The sequence below is a fragment of the Notechis scutatus genome, chromosome 3 (genome assembly GCF_049901735.1).
Source record: "Notechis scutatus isolate UNSWTSFEM ecotype Mainland chromosome 3, rNotScu1.2, whole genome shotgun sequence".
Taxonomy (NCBI): Eukaryota; Metazoa; Chordata; class Lepidosauria; order Squamata; family Elapidae; genus Notechis; species Notechis scutatus.
The window spans coordinates 82,097,205-82,114,161 of record NC_142011.1 but is presented as its reverse complement, the minus strand read 5'-3'; the positions used below and the strand labels follow the sequence as shown (position 1 = coordinate 82,114,161).

Here is a 16,957-nt window from a genome sequence, read left to right as displayed (position 1 = left end):
CTTACTGCGGCCCTCGACCAGCAGTGGTTCCAAAGCTGGGCCAAACAGTTTGTCTCCCGTAATGGGAGCAGTGGCCAGCTTGACCTTATTCTTTACGTCCGCCTGCCAGTGTTTGAGCCATAGCATGCGGCGAGCCGAAACGTGCGACGTGATGGCTCTGGAAGAAAATTTTACCGACTGGTAAGTGGCGTCAGCCGAGAACTCGGCTGCAGCCACTAACCGCTATATCCTGGTGAGCTCTCAGATTGGAAGCAGGGATGTGGTCCTTGAGCTGACGTAGCCAGCGGATGGAAGACCTGGTGAAAAATGAGGCGGCCGTAGCCGATTTAATGGCCCAGGCGTCAGATAGGTGGGCCCTACGCAGCGCCAGCTCCGCCCGCCTGTCCTCAGGCTTTAAGGCCTCTAGGGCCTCACTAGGGGTAGAGGAAGAAGCTAGACCCACAATGGGGTCATCAACCTCCGGGATATTCAGAAGGTTAGACAGAGCCGCATCGAGATTGAAGAATCTCTTGTCTTGGCTAGATGGAGCAGGAGGTGTCCCTGAGGAGGTAAGTTGCTTAGCAACCAGATCTACGAAGATGGGAGGGGATGGGATGACCTCGGCTTCCACCACTGGTTGGGTGAAAATGGAGTCTTCTGGGCCCTCTTGGACTGGGGGGTTCAGCAGGGGACTGGGGAAGAAGGCCAGATACATTCTTGGCCTTAAGGAGGAGGGACTTGAACATATGTGGTTTGAACAGCCCCCAAAGGTGGGTTGGTCGGGAAGGACCCTCGTCCTCCGACATCTCCCCTCCATGATGTCAGCCTCTAAGAGGGGTTCACTATAGCGGGAGGATCCCATCCGGGAATCCTCTTCCTCCTCCCTGAAGTCCCCAAAGTCCCTTCCTCCTCCATCTGGGCCCCAACCGTGGAGGGCTATCCCTCTGAGAGAGTACCTGATCAGTTGGGGGAACCGGTTGTGGAAGGGATCTGAGTGATAACGAATCGTGTTCAGAGGCTCATGGAGAGAAACCTGATCTGGACACGTGTTGTAGTGCCTCTGCTATGCCCTGGCGGATGGCTGATTCCATCCAAGCCTTGATGTGAGGTGGAACCTCGGAGGTAGAGGGTTCATCCTGGCGCAGACCAGCGGCTGTGGGTGTAAAGGTGGCTTCGGGGTCCGTCTGGTCAGAGGTCCGGGGTCGGAAGACCCTGAGCGAACTGCGCCTAGGTAGGGAAGAAGGGTCTGAGGGGAGAGGTAGAGCAGAGGTAGAAGGGGTTGGAGGAGGAGGTATAGGCGTCTCCGAGCGGGACTCCCTTGAACGCCGGTCGAACTCTTTTCTAACGCTTTGTGGCGCCTCAAGGCGTCACGTTGTGCGGCCTTGGAAGGTTCCTTGTCCTGTCTGGAGCCCTTAGGTTCCTTGTCCTGCCTGCGCAAGTAGTGGGACTTTGCTTTAGCCTTCAAAGAAGGACGTTTAGATGGATTGTCGTCTGCCATGTTAGGTAACAATACTAGCAAAGGCGGTTGGCTCGCCCAGAATAGGCCTGGATGAGGCCGGGTGAAGGTGAAGCTGGCCCTCTCCCCTTTTGGAATTTGTAGTGTACAGAGATAACAGTGAGGTATCTGAATAATATAGTATGTACAGGAAAAAATAGATACTCTATTTGTAATTCCTTTGATTTCTTTTGTTTGTTCTTTTTATCTTATTCTCTTTTTTTTTTTTTTTTTTTTTTTATCGCAATATATATACAGGTTATCCGTAAATGTCTATATATCTATGAAAAAAATTATTACTGTACAAAAAAAACAGAAATTATTATTATTTTGGAAATATATTCCTTTTATTCTCGAACAGTAGCAGTAACTGGTATCTCAGTACAGGCCGGATCAGTCAAATAAACGCCTGAGGCCTATGTAGAAGAGAGGGCCTCTGGCAGCAGGCCTCAGACAAGGAAAACAAAACCGGAGGGGGCTGCAACTTCGCCCAAGCGGACTGCGGGAGGCCAACTAAGATAAAAGAGCGAGCCAGGTAGAAAGAAATGGGCAGCAAAGCTTTGACCCAAGGCCTGGGGCTCTAAATCACCGCAGCTACAATCAGAAAAAAGGCGCCCGACCACGAGGCGGAGCCAAAATGGCGACCGCGAGCTGAACCGTCGGGGGACGCCTTCGGGACGGAAAGGAGGGCTTTGCCGGTCAGCTCGGCACGCCTAGGGCCTTAGGGGCAATAACCCTCCCGGTCGGCGTTTGGGGTGGGGGGAATCCAGCAGTAAATGAAAGTAAAACAACGCGTGCCACGAGGCAACGCGGAGGCAGCGATGCGATCTGATAAGGACGGGGGTAGCTAAGCGCGCTGCGAGCCCGCAGCTTCGTCTCAGGGACGAGGGAAATTTTCCCTTAAGTCCAGACCCTTTGCGCAGGAGGAGAAAGAAGGCAAACCTTATCAGAAAGAGAAATAGGAAGGAATCTGCGATCAGCCAAGGAGCTCTCTAACACACAGCCTGACTCTTCGAGGCTGAGCAAAAGACTGGGGAGCTCCGCGATGTCACGTGAGGGGCGGAGCGTTCTCTCATCTAAAGCTCAGCCTGCAAGAAGAGGACTCGGAAGCACATCCCAGTCTCTGGATGCTCCGAGCGCTCGAGGGAGAAAAGCAGGAAGAAACATCAGTGTGTTCCAACTGATTAAAAACAACAGAAAAAAAAGGAAATGATTCACAAACCACAGGTGCTTAAAAAAACTATGTTTCCAATCCTAAATAGGCCCTCAAACTAGTTTTAAAAACTTCATCTTCGAGCTTTGGGTGTGTCAATACAAATGGATGTCTCACTTTTGTTTATTGTAAAAGACTGATAGTAAATAAGATGAATGACCAATGTCAGTCTATAAAGAGAATACTGCAAATTTCCCAGCAGCTAAAGCATGGACAGCCTAATCAATGTCACCGGATGTCAGCTTCTTTCCATAAGCCTCCTTACGTTACATGAGACGCTCTGAGGCATGTGATATTATAGGAACAGGAAGGATAGAACCTGGTGGCAGAGTGAAAAGAGGAATCAGCCTAGAATCCCTATGTAGCCACAAATGAACTAAGTTCGACCCCCTTGAGTGCCGCTAACTCTTATCTAACTCTAACTATGAAATAAGATTTCTGTCCAAAGACTTTTAGCAATAAATCAGCTTCATTGGACCGTCATCTGTGAACCTAGTATTTTGTGCCTGACACTTACTTAGTTGCAAAGTGATGCTGCCATTAAGGAAGTATGAAATCAAACCAAGCCCCTGATGCACAATGAAATAGCAATAAGCAAACTAAGTGGAGTTCTTTGATATACACTGCGATGAGACCAAACATCTCTCTTGGTTCCTACTAAGTCTCTGCTCCTCCTATGCTGAGAAAAAAAAAAGAGTTGCTGTTTTTTTTAAAAAACAGAATAGTTTTTAATAGTTTTTCACAGGGCTCAGAAGCAACAGACAAAATCATTGTGATAGGTAGATACAGTCCACTGCTATATTTAGAAGCTTGCCCAGATGGGTTGAAAAAAGAAAAGGAGGGAAGAGGAGCGCAGAGAAAAAGGGATTAAAAGAGAGCTGACAGCTTGTTGGAAAGACAGAGGGGATGGTTAGAATGTGTCCTGTGCTAACAAATACAAAAGAAGTTTTCATGATGGCAATATGGGAAGATAAGAGGAAATGCCACCCAACATACTTCAAAAGCCAAGAGTTCCCATGCAGGCAAATCTAACACCAAGGCATCAGACTTGAGTGCAGTCTTTGTACTAGTTCACAGAACACTTACAGAATCAAAAGCAGCAGGCTATCAGGAAGCCAAGTCCAAGGCAGGAAAATTATCACCCACAGAAGTCTGACTCTCAAAAAAAGCCCTCTTTTATAACATGTGTCCATTTCCCTGTATCATGCCTCTTTCTTCACTAAGCCAGATTTCTCGGCTCAGTGAACAACTACACCCTCTCCTCATTTAGTGTCCACAATCTGTCCTAACAATTTGGTCAATAAGCAAAATGGTCACTATATAAACACGTATCTGACGTATCTGAGAGAGAGAGAGAGAGATGCTGCAAAGATGGCTGCCATCTCATTCGTACAAAGTTATCTCATCGCGTGTCCTGTCCCTGTCCCTGCTTTTGCCCCCTTGCAGGGCAGAGCCTGCTTAAGGCAAAGCTATCTCTTCCTGAGCTGCTTTTCTCCCACAGCTTCCCTAAAAAGTGTTAATTGCAAGCTAACCTATTCAACCAATTAGTTGAGTAGAACCCTCTCCTGGCTGGTGCTGTGGCCTGAATCAGTTTTATACTGAAGACTTTTGTTGTCAGGCCCACGAAATTTGGCCGTAAATAAATGCATTGGTCAGAATTTCTTATTACCATCATATTTGGAATAGTTGCTGCTAAATGAAGAGCGCTGCACTCACCTGAACTTTCTATATGTGTGAGAATCTTTTGGGGTCCACTTTTGGGGTCTACTTTAGGTGACTGCTGTGCTTCTGCAAAGGGGTGGGGTGCTGGTTACTTGACTGTTCCAGAATTGCAGGCTCATCCTTCAAAAGGCTTTTCTTCCTGAACCTCATCTGGGAGCCTACTGGCTCCTGAGCTGCAAGGTGAACCCATCAGTCCATGTTCCTCCAATTCTGAACCTTACAATCAGGCAGGCCAGTACAGAATAAGGGGGAAAAAATTATAACTTTGATGGGCTGTGTTCATCCAGAGAGCCATTCTGTGGTCATACCAGCTCTCTGGATGAACATTACAACTACCAGTTTCTTCTCTTGGAACAATTTGAAAAAATAAATAAATCCAAATATCCTCACTATCCCCCCCCCCCCCCCAATATGAATAAAGCACCCATACAATGCTGCCCTACTAGTCTTTTCTATTGTGTTCCAATAAGTTATAAAAATTGCAACCCGCCAATAAGCATATCAAAAACCTACAGGCAGTCCTAGATTGAAAATTCAAAATCTTCTGTTTTACAATATGAAGTAAGAGCTTGCCTTCCAAAAGGAATAAAACATTAGCGTGAATGTGGGAGCTTTTACAGTACGCTCAGTTTCCTTAATGGAATTAAACGATAAAGAAAAGCTGGCAGCCAACACCCATCTCATATCAATATGAATACAAACAAAACTCCATTACATAGTTGAAGGAACTATTTTTAAGTGAAAGGAAAACAATCAGACTTAGTTACCTCAAGGCTTTTTATTCACTCAATCATATCCATCTATTCATTAGGGTTGCATATCTCACAAATTAGGAAACCACATAAAGTGATGACTTATCTCTTAGATACGGTTATCTTCTCTGTAAACAGTTAAAAGACTGCAAATTAAATCTGTTCCAAAAGCACAATCCTTTATATGCATATTCAAAATAGATAATTAATGAGTCTTATTACCAGATAACAGTAAGATTATAATTTTAAATGAAGAAGGCAGGATGGTTGCACAGTAAATTTCCCACCACTTCTGAAATCCCGCTTTATCTTAATTTTCACTACATCCTTGGGAGAAGCAAGAACCATAATATAAGGCCTCTGTGATGTTACTGGACTTCAGTTCCCATAATCCCCAAATATTAGCTGAGGATGAGGAAAAATAGAATCCAAAGGTTTTCCATTTGGCAAGTTAATATTTCCCTATTTCTGTCTCACCACAGTCGCTGGAAATATGAGAGCTATTTAACATTGCCCTAATAATTCCATTTTTTTTCCTTTGTACTATAGCAACAGGGATGACAATAACTGTTCAATAGGAATGAAACTTAAATACTTTGGCCACCTAATGAGAAGGACTCACTGGAGAAGAGCATAATGCTGGGAAAGATTGAGGGCAACAGAGAACCAGGTGGATGGAGTCCACTGAAGCAAGAGGCGTGAGCTGAAATGGACTCCAGAAGATGGTAGTCCTGAAGGAACATTGTCCATGGGGTCGGGATGGGTCGGTTATTACTTCGTAACTAACAACAACAATTCAATACGAGTTGTCTATTTTCATCTTTAACAGCAATATTTTTTTTAATGTTCCTCTTTTTCCTAGGAAGAGAGATGCGACTGGAATACATCAAGAGGAATGCCTTACAGCATAATTCATCGCTCTCTTAGATCCTGTGTAATCCATCCTCAGACATTGGAGTATCTCTCCCATCATCCCCAGCCGTCACGGCCACCCAGAGGTAGCATACAGTAAACAAGCGAGATTTGGCAGGCGTCATACTGAGACGAGTAAAAATCAGTCCGCCCGAAACTGAAGCTACGCATTGCAACTTTTCCACTCCTTCCTATATCCCCTTCTAGCTACTGCACGGTAGCCGGCCTTGAAACCGCCACTTTTCAGCTTCGGCTTCTGCCTCCATCGCTTCTGCCGGCGAAGACGCGTCGTCGGCAGCGGCGGGAAACATCCCGCGCTTCTCCCCTGCTTGCCTCCAGCCTCAGCAAAAGGGGTGGCCGCCCCTCTCCCCCCCTCCCACCGTTTCCTTCCTTCGCTGAAAGCGGAGTCTAGGGAGGAAAAAAAAGTTAACTACGGGAGACGGGACGTTGTGGAAAGTTTTCCTCCGGGGAGTCACGGAGTCCGGCCAAACAGAGCAACAATGCGCAAGCGGGGAGGTGCATTTCTCCCTGGGAGAACTAACGGGCCACTCGTTGTGGCGCGTCAGGCGGGGGAGAGGAGAAGCGATGAAGGGGGGGCGGCTTTCCCGACTCCCAAGAACAGCCAAGGCTGGGGGTGGGGGGAACCGAGGTTAGGCAAAGGCTGCCCAGAGGAGCCAGGTTTCCTCCGGCCGCCCCCCACCACCACTTCCCCTCCGCCGCCTTGAGAGAGAGAAGAAATGCAGCAGCCCAAAAACCGAAGAAGAAATGCCCTTTACTCGTTGAAGGTAAAAAAAAACACAACTCAGGATGGCATGCATAAAAGACCGCGAACCCCGGGCGTTGAGATGTTTTTTTCCAGCGCGCGACACTGGTTAATAATTTCCCCCCAGCCCCAATTTATTTTCGAGGAGAGAAGCTGGTCTCGCTTGAAGAAAGAAGCCATCCGGAGTTGCCGCGTTCCGGCGCCTGAGTGTCCAAAGGGGGCCGCCAAGTGGCTGCGGATGAGGGGCGCTCCTTCTCCCACCCACCCACGACGATGGTGGACTCACCTCGCTGAAAAGAGCTGGGGTGGGGGGGCGACAATTCACGGGCAGCGGCGGTGCTCGAAGCCGAGGCGGTCACCGGCACCCTCCATAGCAGCCCAAGGCGGCGTCCGGCTGATGCTCTGTTCGGAGAGCGGTGACTCGAGGCCGCGGTCCCCGGGTCCTCCCCTCTCTCTCTCTCTCTCCTTCTCTTCCCGCCTCCTCTGCCGGCCTTCTACTCCGGGCCACTCCCTGCTTCGACGCTGAGGCGCACGTGGCTTCTGGAGGCTACTATTGCGCAGGGAGTATTCCGCCCTTTGCTCTGGCTCAACGTGGGCCGGTGGAGGGCAGATGCGGAGCCCCGAGTTCATTTCACCAAGGCGTGGGGCGGGGCTGTAGTTTTCGGGAATGGCCGCTCTCCTAGCCGTTCTGCCCGCGTTTGTCTCCACAAGGAAGAACTTGTGCCCTAAGCATATGCATAGGCAAGGTTGCAGCCGTGCAAACCACTTGGGATCAATTCAGAAATGAACCTGACCGACGTGGTTGATACTTCATCATCATCATCATCATCATTCTATCATTGTCTATCCACTGCAGGATGAAGGCCTCTTCAGCAAGTTTCCAATCAATAGGCTCCTGAGCTTTCCCTTTGCCAATTGAGCCCAACATGATACATCTTATTTTAGGTCTCTTTCGTGGACGCTTTTTATCAAGTGGGCTGCCACAAACAAAAGAGGGAGTAGATGTATATAGATGTGGCTCAACTATAACGCCTATCTTCCCTCATTGATCATGCTGGTTGAGTCTGCTCAGAGTTTTAGCAATATCCAGCAGGCCACAGATTCGCCAGTCTTCACTTGAAAATTGATTTTAGCCCTTGTCGATAAGTGATGAAAAGCTGTTATTATTTCTGATGGACTACAATAAGATCATGACATCATGCAGCAACTAGGAAAGGACCTGCTATGGGAATATAGCAATAGCAATAAGCACTTAGACTTATATACCACTTTATAGTCCTCTCAAAGCGGTTTACAGAGTCAGCCTATTGTCCCCAACAATTTGGTTCCTCATTTTACCCACCTCGGAAGGATGGAAGGCTGAGTTGACCTTGAGCCTGGTGGGATTTGAACTGCCAAATTGTAGGCTGCAGAAGTAGCTTGCAGTACTGCATTCTAACCACTGCTCCACAGAGGCTCCTATAATATGTTTCCCTTTCCTCCTGTTGTGTCTGGAGAAAGGAGTAACTGGGATCCAGTTGCTATAGCTGTGCAGGAATGATGGGAAACACTCTGCTGTCAGCCATGGGGGCTGAAATCATTCTATGAACTAAGCCCAAACTGCAGACGCCAGACGCTGTGGAAATCATTCTCTGTATTTATATATACGTGAATGAAAAATGACTGATTTTATGTATTGTGCTAATATGGCTTGGTCTAGTTTAATGTATCGCATATATCCAACTGCTATGATTTATAAATTATGGTAGAACATCATTTTTGAACTTGGCCATTGTTTAAACCAACAAAGCATGGTTAAAATAAATCATGCTTTAATGTAGTGTATTATATATGGTACTGTGTGTTTAATAAAACAGTGCTTACTCTGGTGGGTTTTTTTTTTTTACTTTGCAGAAATAAGTATGCTTATTCTGACAATCTTATTCTAAAACTTGCTCTTATTGGGATGGGGTTGCATCATTTTTAATTTTAGAGAAAACATTTCCCCAGTGATTTTTTTTTTTTAATCTACTGTATGTGGGTGGTTATGCAGAGGAAGCTTAGAATCCAGATTTAAGATATCCCAAATTAGGAATCTGCTTTTTCACTCAAACATGTTTAAACATGTGCTATGAGTACAATTGCATGTAGCTTGTTTCTGACATCTGTAGTGTATGAGAAAATGACTTTATGCCATAAACGATGGATTAACATATTTTGATACTTCCAGTTGAGTAATTTCATGCTGAGATTTCTAAAGGGAAATTCCTCTGTAAAAATGGCAGCTTTTACATTAGTTGCAGATCTTTCTCCACTTGTAAACGTGTCTTGGTAACAGTTTTTTTTTCTGTTGTACCCACATAATATTGTCTTCATCTTAACCCCAGCCCACGACTAAGACAAGCTGAAGCCATTGTTTACTGTGTGTCCTTATAACAGCACTATCCAAGGGCAGGCTGAAAGTGTAGAAATTTGTTAAGCTTGTTACTATCTTTGGGGGAGGTCAGATAACTGCAATGACTTCAAACAGAGGCAGGAGAGATTACTAATAATATAGGGTTACCAGGTATAGGCAACGGAGGACATGGATAATTAGAAGAACAAATGGAGAACACAAGGGCACGTTATCTGTTTAACTTTCCTGGCGCCTACAACAAAAATTACAATGAAAACTTGCAAAAAAAAAATCTACTTGGGCCTACATACATAGGAAAATTACTTTTTTCAGCATCAGAAAGACTGTTCAATTGCAATATTTTTCTAACAAATCTTTTGTTTTCAACAGCATATGCTGGTGACAGTGTAGAGTCAACAATGCCCTCTCCAGATTTTACCATCGAAACAGAGCGAATCATGTGATCTACAGATTACAAAGTTTGGATTGAAGGGATCGGAATGAAACTGACCGATGGGATCAGGAAGTAAAACAAATAGTGCAAATCTTGACTGCTGAATATGGCGACATGATGGAAAAAATGAGGCAGACAATTTACAAGCTTGCAATAAATGAAAGTTTGAATAACTACTGTTGTGAAAACAGTCCAAAAAATCCCCCCAAAGCTGGAAAATATTTGATTTTGTGACTGCTGAATGGAGAGGACATGAGGGCAAAAAAGAGGACAGGCTCTCCTTTTGCCAAATGTCTGGTAAGCCTACAGTGAGGATGACCATTGTTTTATTGTGATATAATTTTCTGGCAAGTTGAGAATAAGGGAGAGGATTCTAATATTTTCACATCAGTGTTCTTTGGGGTGGGAAAGAATTCTGTGCATTTGTAGCCTGCCATTTCAGTTTATGTAATTAATCAAAATATTTTTTGTACAATGATAAATGGGGAGATTCCATGCTAAACAAGAGAACTAATGTAAATGTTCACAATCTTAAACAGAAGTTAGGCTTGAAAGTAATTTGTTTAGAGAATAAAAGCCGTATTTCAAAATCACATGTAAATATTGCTTTAAGACAAATCTTCCTTAAAAAATTCCATATTTTTTACCATGTCACAGTGATTTCTTGTATGTTTGAATCAGGACTCCACAACTTCCATCAACTCAAGGTTGCAACACTCTATAGCAGGGGTGGGCAAACTACGGCCCGTGGGCCACATCCGGCCCGTTGGTCTGTCCAATCCGGCCCGTCCCTGAAAAAAAATCGCTGGGCATGGTGTATTGCCCTGTGCTGCGTGGCCCCCAAAGCTGCAAAACAGTGCGGAGCACTCTCGGGGTAGGAAAGAAAAGAACTTTGCAAAGGCCTCGGCTGGGAGTTCGAAATCACCTTCGAGTGCAACCTCTCCGAAGGTGAGTCCCCGCCGATCCCCTTTTTTTTTCCGGGGCTTCAGGCTTAAACTTTGCAAAGGCAAAGTTTGAAGGCTGGAGCGTCTTCCCGCCAAGGAGCGCGAAGGATTCCGCCCGGCGGGCGGGCGAGCTGCTTGGAGGAGGCGACCCGGTGGTGCTCGGGCTTCCCCTCCGCCGCGCGGCTCGGGCCAGGCGCGAGCGCCTGCAAGTTAAAAGGAAGCCGAAAGTTGCTGGGAAGTTGCTCGGGTTTCCGGGGCTTCCAGGCTTAAACTTTGCAAAGGCAAAGTTTGCAGGCGGGAGCGCCTTCCCGCCGAGGAGCGGAAGGGTTCCGCCCGGCGGGCGGGCGAGCTGCTTGGAGGAGGCGACCCGGTGGTGCTCGGGCTTCCCCTCCACCGCGCGGCTGGGGCCAGGCGCGAGCGCCTGCGAGTTAAAAGGAAGCCGAAAGTTGCTGGGAAGTTGCTCGGGTTTCCGGGCTTCAGGCTTAAACTTTGCAAAGGCAAAGTTTGCAGGCAGGAGCGTCTTCCCGCCGAGGAGCGGGAAGGGTTCCGTCCAGTGGGCGGGCAGGCTGCTTGGAGGAGGCGACCCGGTGGTGCTCCGGGCTTCCCCTCCGCCGCGCGCTCGGGGCCAGGCGCGAGCGCCTGCAAGTTAAAAGGAAGCCGAAAGTTGCTGGGAAGTTGCTCGGGTTTCCGGGCTTCAGGCTTAAACTTTGCAAAGGCAAAGTTTGCAGGCAGGAGCGTCTTCCCGCCGAGGAGCGGGAAGGGTTCCGTCCAGCGGGCGGGCAGCTTGGAGGAGGCGACCCGGCGGCGCTCCAGGTTTCCCCTCCGCTGTGCAGCTCAGGGCCAGGCGCGAGCGCCCATGAGTTAAAAGGAAGCCGAAAGTTGCTGGGAAGTTGCTCAGGTGCTGGGAGCAGGCTTTTAAGAGCTGCGCCTCAAGGAGCAACTGGCGGCTGGAGCGGGGGGAAAGGCAGGCGAAAGCCCCCACACACACACACCTCGGCAAGCGGTTTGCAGGGTTAGTCAGCAGTTTCTCGCAAGAGACTGAAGGCCGGTCTGCTCCCCCCAATTAGATGTTGGTTCAAGAGGGAGGGTCAGCCCTGCTGATGTATATGTATCGTATCTTGTGATGACCCGGCCCGTCTGTCAGATTTTAAAAGTCAATGCGGCCCCCGCGCCAAAAAGTTTGCCCACCCCTGCTCTATAGCATGTTAAGAGCTCTAATCTCCAACTGGACCCATTTTGGAACAAATTTTGTCACTTAAACTCCTTCAACAACACAAACCCTAGAACTCATCTGAAGGACCGGGGGAATTCAAAAGGGATTCTGGCATGGGCCATATTTTTGCAGCTATGTTGTAAAATGATAGCCACAGTTGTTGTATTATAGATCTATGGCCAAAAGCATAATTTTGTTCTTTCATATTTTGTATATGCTTGATATTAAAGACTAGTTAATAAATTAACACTGATTAGATTCACACAGCATTCTAAGGCAGAAATAAACAAAATTATCCTACTGCTTAAATGTAGCCTTTGTGATTTGTAAACCATAGTTCACAGTTTAGGGTATAATGTAAACCCAGCCAACTCAGGATTATTCAACAAACTATTGCTAAAATAAACATGATTTTGCACAACCCCTGGCCCAATAGTAAGTTCAATACATTTTGCTAAACCATGGTTTCAAGAAGGCATGGGGAACAAGCAGTTTCTCTTTTTATATATATAAAGTTTTTATTTTTTGCAACAAACATACAAGACATAAAACAAAACTATCTTTCAATTATATACATACAGTGTGTCAGTTGGTTACAATCTTTTGTGCTATCCTTTTTTTGTCATTACTCACAAGTTGTATAAATTCTCACCTTATCAATCTAACATGTGCTTATGTGTTATCAATCATTAATCATTCATTTGACTAAACTATTTTTCCATCATTCTATGTGAGATATTCTAAATTTCATTATGTTAATCTTATACATTCACCCAATGGTTATATATTTTATAATGTATTCTATATCAATCTATTAACTTTTTATTGTAAAGCTTCCTAATCTATATCTTTACCATGTCTTCTTATCTAACCATTCATAAAATAAATCCCATATCATATAAAATTGTTTGTCTTCGTTCTCTAATTTCAAATGTCAATTTATTCATTTCAGCACAGTCCATGATTTTCTTAATAATTTCCTCCTGCATAGGTATTTTTTCATTTTTCCAATTCTTAGCAAATACAATTCTAGCTGCTGTTAAAACATTTACAATCAAATATTTCAGTTCTTTACTATATATTTCCGGTATAATTCCCAATAAAAATACCTCAGGTTTAAAGTCTATGTGTTGTTTTATCATCTGGGAGCAAGCAGTTTCTCTTGACTAAATTGCCAGGTGGTGTTCAGTAGGGCATCAGCAAAGCTTTTTCTCTGTATAAATAATAAAGGAGCCATATCTGGCAGATGCCAGTGTATAAATGTGATAATCCTATATTAAGTTACGTTTGCAATCATTGGACCCTTGAGACTCTGAACTTGGAGGGAGTAGTTTGACATCAGTTTTTCCCTTCCTCAATCATTGCCAGTTCCCTGATCAAAAATTCTGCCGTTTGGTGAAGGTTGAAGGGTGCTGCTGCTGCTGTTTGAATTGCTGAGGAGGGAGGTAAGAATCTTGGAAGGGATTTTGAAGATCATCTATTCCAGGGGTGTCAAACTCACGTCACAACAGTGTCATGTGACATTATCGGGGCTTTTTTCCTCTCTGCTAAACTGGGTGGGGCGTGGCCAGCACGTGAGGCATCCTGCCTGTGGGCCGGGAGTTTGACAACCCTGATCTCCTTCATCTTCCTTAAAAACAGGGTAAGGATCCAATACTATAGCATAATGAGATGGTTATCCACCCTTTCTTTAAATATCCCCAGGGAAGAAGACTCCAACCCCTGCCCTTTTCCACATGCTATTTCAAGCACCTGTTAGGGTAATCTAAATATTTTCCCTCACATTAAGAGTAATCTGTTGGCCTAGCTTTTTTTCTTCTTTAAATATTCTAGTGCAGAATTGTATTCCATTTTTCAGTTTAAAAACAAATGTGCAAGCACATAATTTTCGGAAGAACTTCAGTGCTATAGCGTGGTACATAAAAAGGAACTTGAGAAAATAAGTTCAGCCAAAGGTCAGGGGACTTTCTGTTTTTTCTTGGTTAAAATTTCTGTGCAGATTGCTCTTTGCTCTTGCACACAATGTATTCAAAATTGCATTTTGATGCCATTCTGCTTGCAAACCACAGGTCAGATACATTATTTTTTTTTTTTTTATGAATCTGCTTTGCTTCACTAGAAGCTCAGGAACTGGCATTAGCAGATTGCTATAGAGGAGAAAGCGGAAGTTCAGTTCCTCCCTCCCTCCCCATCACGGCTTATGAAAATGATTTTAATTTTAGAGTCATCTGATTTCAGATACCATGTAAATTAGAGGGAGGGTAGAGGCGAATTTGGATCTTTTGGGGCAGAGGAAAGATGATTTCTAGGGAAAATCCTGCTACTATAATTTATAAAAGATAATGTTTTCCCAAAGAAAAGGTCGCTTATTCTGACTGCAGAATGTTATTTGGGGGATTTTCTTGACGTACGGGTAGTCTTCAACTTACAAACACAATTGGGATCAAAATTTCTGTCGCTGGTTGTTAAGTGAATCTGGCCTCTTCCATTGACTGCTTGTTGAAAATGGTTGGGAAGGTCACAAATAGAGGTCACATGACTCCAGGATGCTGCAACTCCTCATCATGTCACCAATACATACTGATTGCCAAGCACCCAAGTTTTGATCATGTGACTGGGGGGAATGCTGCAGTGATTGTGAGAGGTCTCGTCATGGCTGTAAGTCAAAGACTTCTGCCAATAGACACTTTTAAATGTATTTATGTATACCAATTATGCAAATTATGTACAAATATAATTTGAAGTAGGATTCCGTATGATGGCTGCTTCAAATACATTTTTCTCTCGTCTGAAGGGAAAAAGGAAGCATGAGCTTGCATTACACTGCAGCAATTTTAGTCGAAATGAAAAATAAATATTTATACAGAATTTCAACATTTCGGGTTGAACATAAACAAATGATTTCTCCGATAGCAAAGCTTGCTTGCATCATATTTGACCTAATCTGATGCATTAAAAACCCAAGTAAAATCAAACCCACAAACATCTAAGCCAAAGCAGACATGAGGCAACAAATAGGAATTGTTGATGACTTAAATTTAAAAGGCTTTAACATATGTTTTCAATTTACACGAAGTGACGCATTTCCTGGAAAAGATGTTTTGTAAAACAGATGATATAAATCAGGGGTGTCAAACTCAAGGCCCATAGGCCGATTTCGGCTCACAGAGGACTTAGATCTGGCCCGCAGTGCCACCCTGGAAACAGCGAAGGACCAGCCGCAATGTCTCTGCCAGCAAAAACGGAGCTAGCAAGAGCCACACACGACCCTCCTGAATTCCATTTTTGCTGGCAGAGGGTTGCAAGAGGCTGTCACAGGTGAAAACTGAGCTCAGGAGCCCATTTGCACTGGCAGAGTGCTCAGGCTGCCACAGGCACCCCTGACACGAGTGACGTCAAGCTTGCCATGCCCCCCCTGCCCCCCTGAGGTCATACACAACCCTGATGTGGTTCTCAATGAAATCGAGTTTGACACCCCTGAGTAAATGTTGTTAAAGGATGGAAATTTTAAAATTATTGTATTAATGACTATATTGTGCCATGAATAATTTTTTTTAAAAAATCAACATAAAGGAATGCATAGTAAATCCTGCCACATATTTATAGCAGCAATCTTAATAATCTTGTAATAACTTAAACATCATCTCATAATAATTTGTTTCTCATATCCAATTTTTGGCAGGTAAGGAAATTGGAAAAGGGAAGAAGAGAAATAATTAACAAGCCAATTACAGTGGCTTTTAACAAAATAATACATGGGACATAGGCATTCTGCATGTTGTCACTTATTTCTGTTTAATCCTTGCACTTTATATTAAATTATTTAATCTCTGTTTTCAGAGGAAATTTCTATTTCTATTTCATTTTCTAACAGATTAAGATTTTTGTATGTGGTAATCAAATTATCTAAGAGCTTCAGAGATCCAAGTTTTCAGAGTCAATAAGGAATTGCGGGGGTGATGGGAAATTCTAAAGTTTCTATGCACTTTCTGTCTCAATAGAAGCATTCATGTTCTTTCTAGCTCACATACATTCACGGTTAATCAGATTCAGACTTCTTTGGAAAAAGTGATTCAAAATTAGCATTAGTGTCCAACAATTAGTTTCCAACCTTTTCGCTTGCTTGGTCCACATTAAGTGAAGAAGAATTGCCTTGGGCTGCATATAAAATATATAATATTAGCTATTGTATATACATAACAAACTTCATTTTTTAAAGAAAATGATCTTGTCCAGGATCAAATGACACATCTGTCCAGGACCTTATGTGGCCCAAAGGGCATCGGTTGGACAAGCCTGATGGACAGAGTTTAGTACAAGACTGTAGATTTAATCATATCTGCTGAATTTGGCAGAATCAACAAGTGGAAATCTCATGTGACAACCCATTATCATCCATTTACTGGTGCTTCAGAATATTACGATATTGACTTTTGTTAGCCCGATGACGTGCTAAGAGTTTAGAATAATCTAGGGAGGAATACATTGAGATTGGAGTACTGTAAAGAAAAGTTCCTCTCTTAATCCAAATTTTTCAGCTTTTGCAATTATCTAAATTAGGGAGCAATAAAAAAATTACAAGATAACAAGTGCAGTGGGTAGGAAAGTGGTACAGGATTTCTCCACCCAACCCAAGGAGGACACAACATTTATCTATTTTAAAAAAACTAAAATTTTATTAGTGATTTTGGGAGGATGAAAAAGGTCTGCACCTTTCCTTTATTAATCTTCAATCAATGAAAAGCTAATACTAATTAATAGGTTATTAAGGCCCAAAATGGAAAAAGATTAATAAAAATGTAATACAAATCACAAAGGAAAGAAACAACTAAGAGTTCTCTGTCAATTGTCTGACTATTAAGTTTGCGGTAGAAGCCAAGATGCAACGTTCAGTACAAAAACATTGAAAGGCACAAAAGAACTCCATATATGGTTTTCTACATGTATTAAAATCCGATTTATTTTTCTTGAGTGGGAACATTTAAGACAAAAACAGTGCAGCAATATTTAATATGAACAAAAACAAAGGCTTAGAAATTAAAGTGCTACAAAATATAACATTTTAATAATATTGTTATACCAAATAAATGGAAATAGAAGCATAGATGTTCATAAAACTATTGAACTAAATAATTG

General features: G+C 43.9%; 1 protein-coding gene across 1 annotated transcript in view; it reads right to left on the bottom strand.

Annotated features, from left to right (window-relative positions):
- The window catches only part of LRRC8C (leucine rich repeat containing 8 VRAC subunit C), a 34,704-nt gene extending 27,406 nt beyond the window's left edge, over nucleotides 1-7,298 (bottom strand). Inside the window, exon 1 of the mRNA XM_026674126.2 lies at nucleotides 7,123-7,298. The gene's annotated coding sequence lies outside the window, so the exon portion shown is untranslated. The remainder of the gene's footprint in view (nucleotides 1-7,122) is intronic.
- Between the last annotated feature and the right edge of the window lie 9,659 nt (nucleotides 7,299-16,957).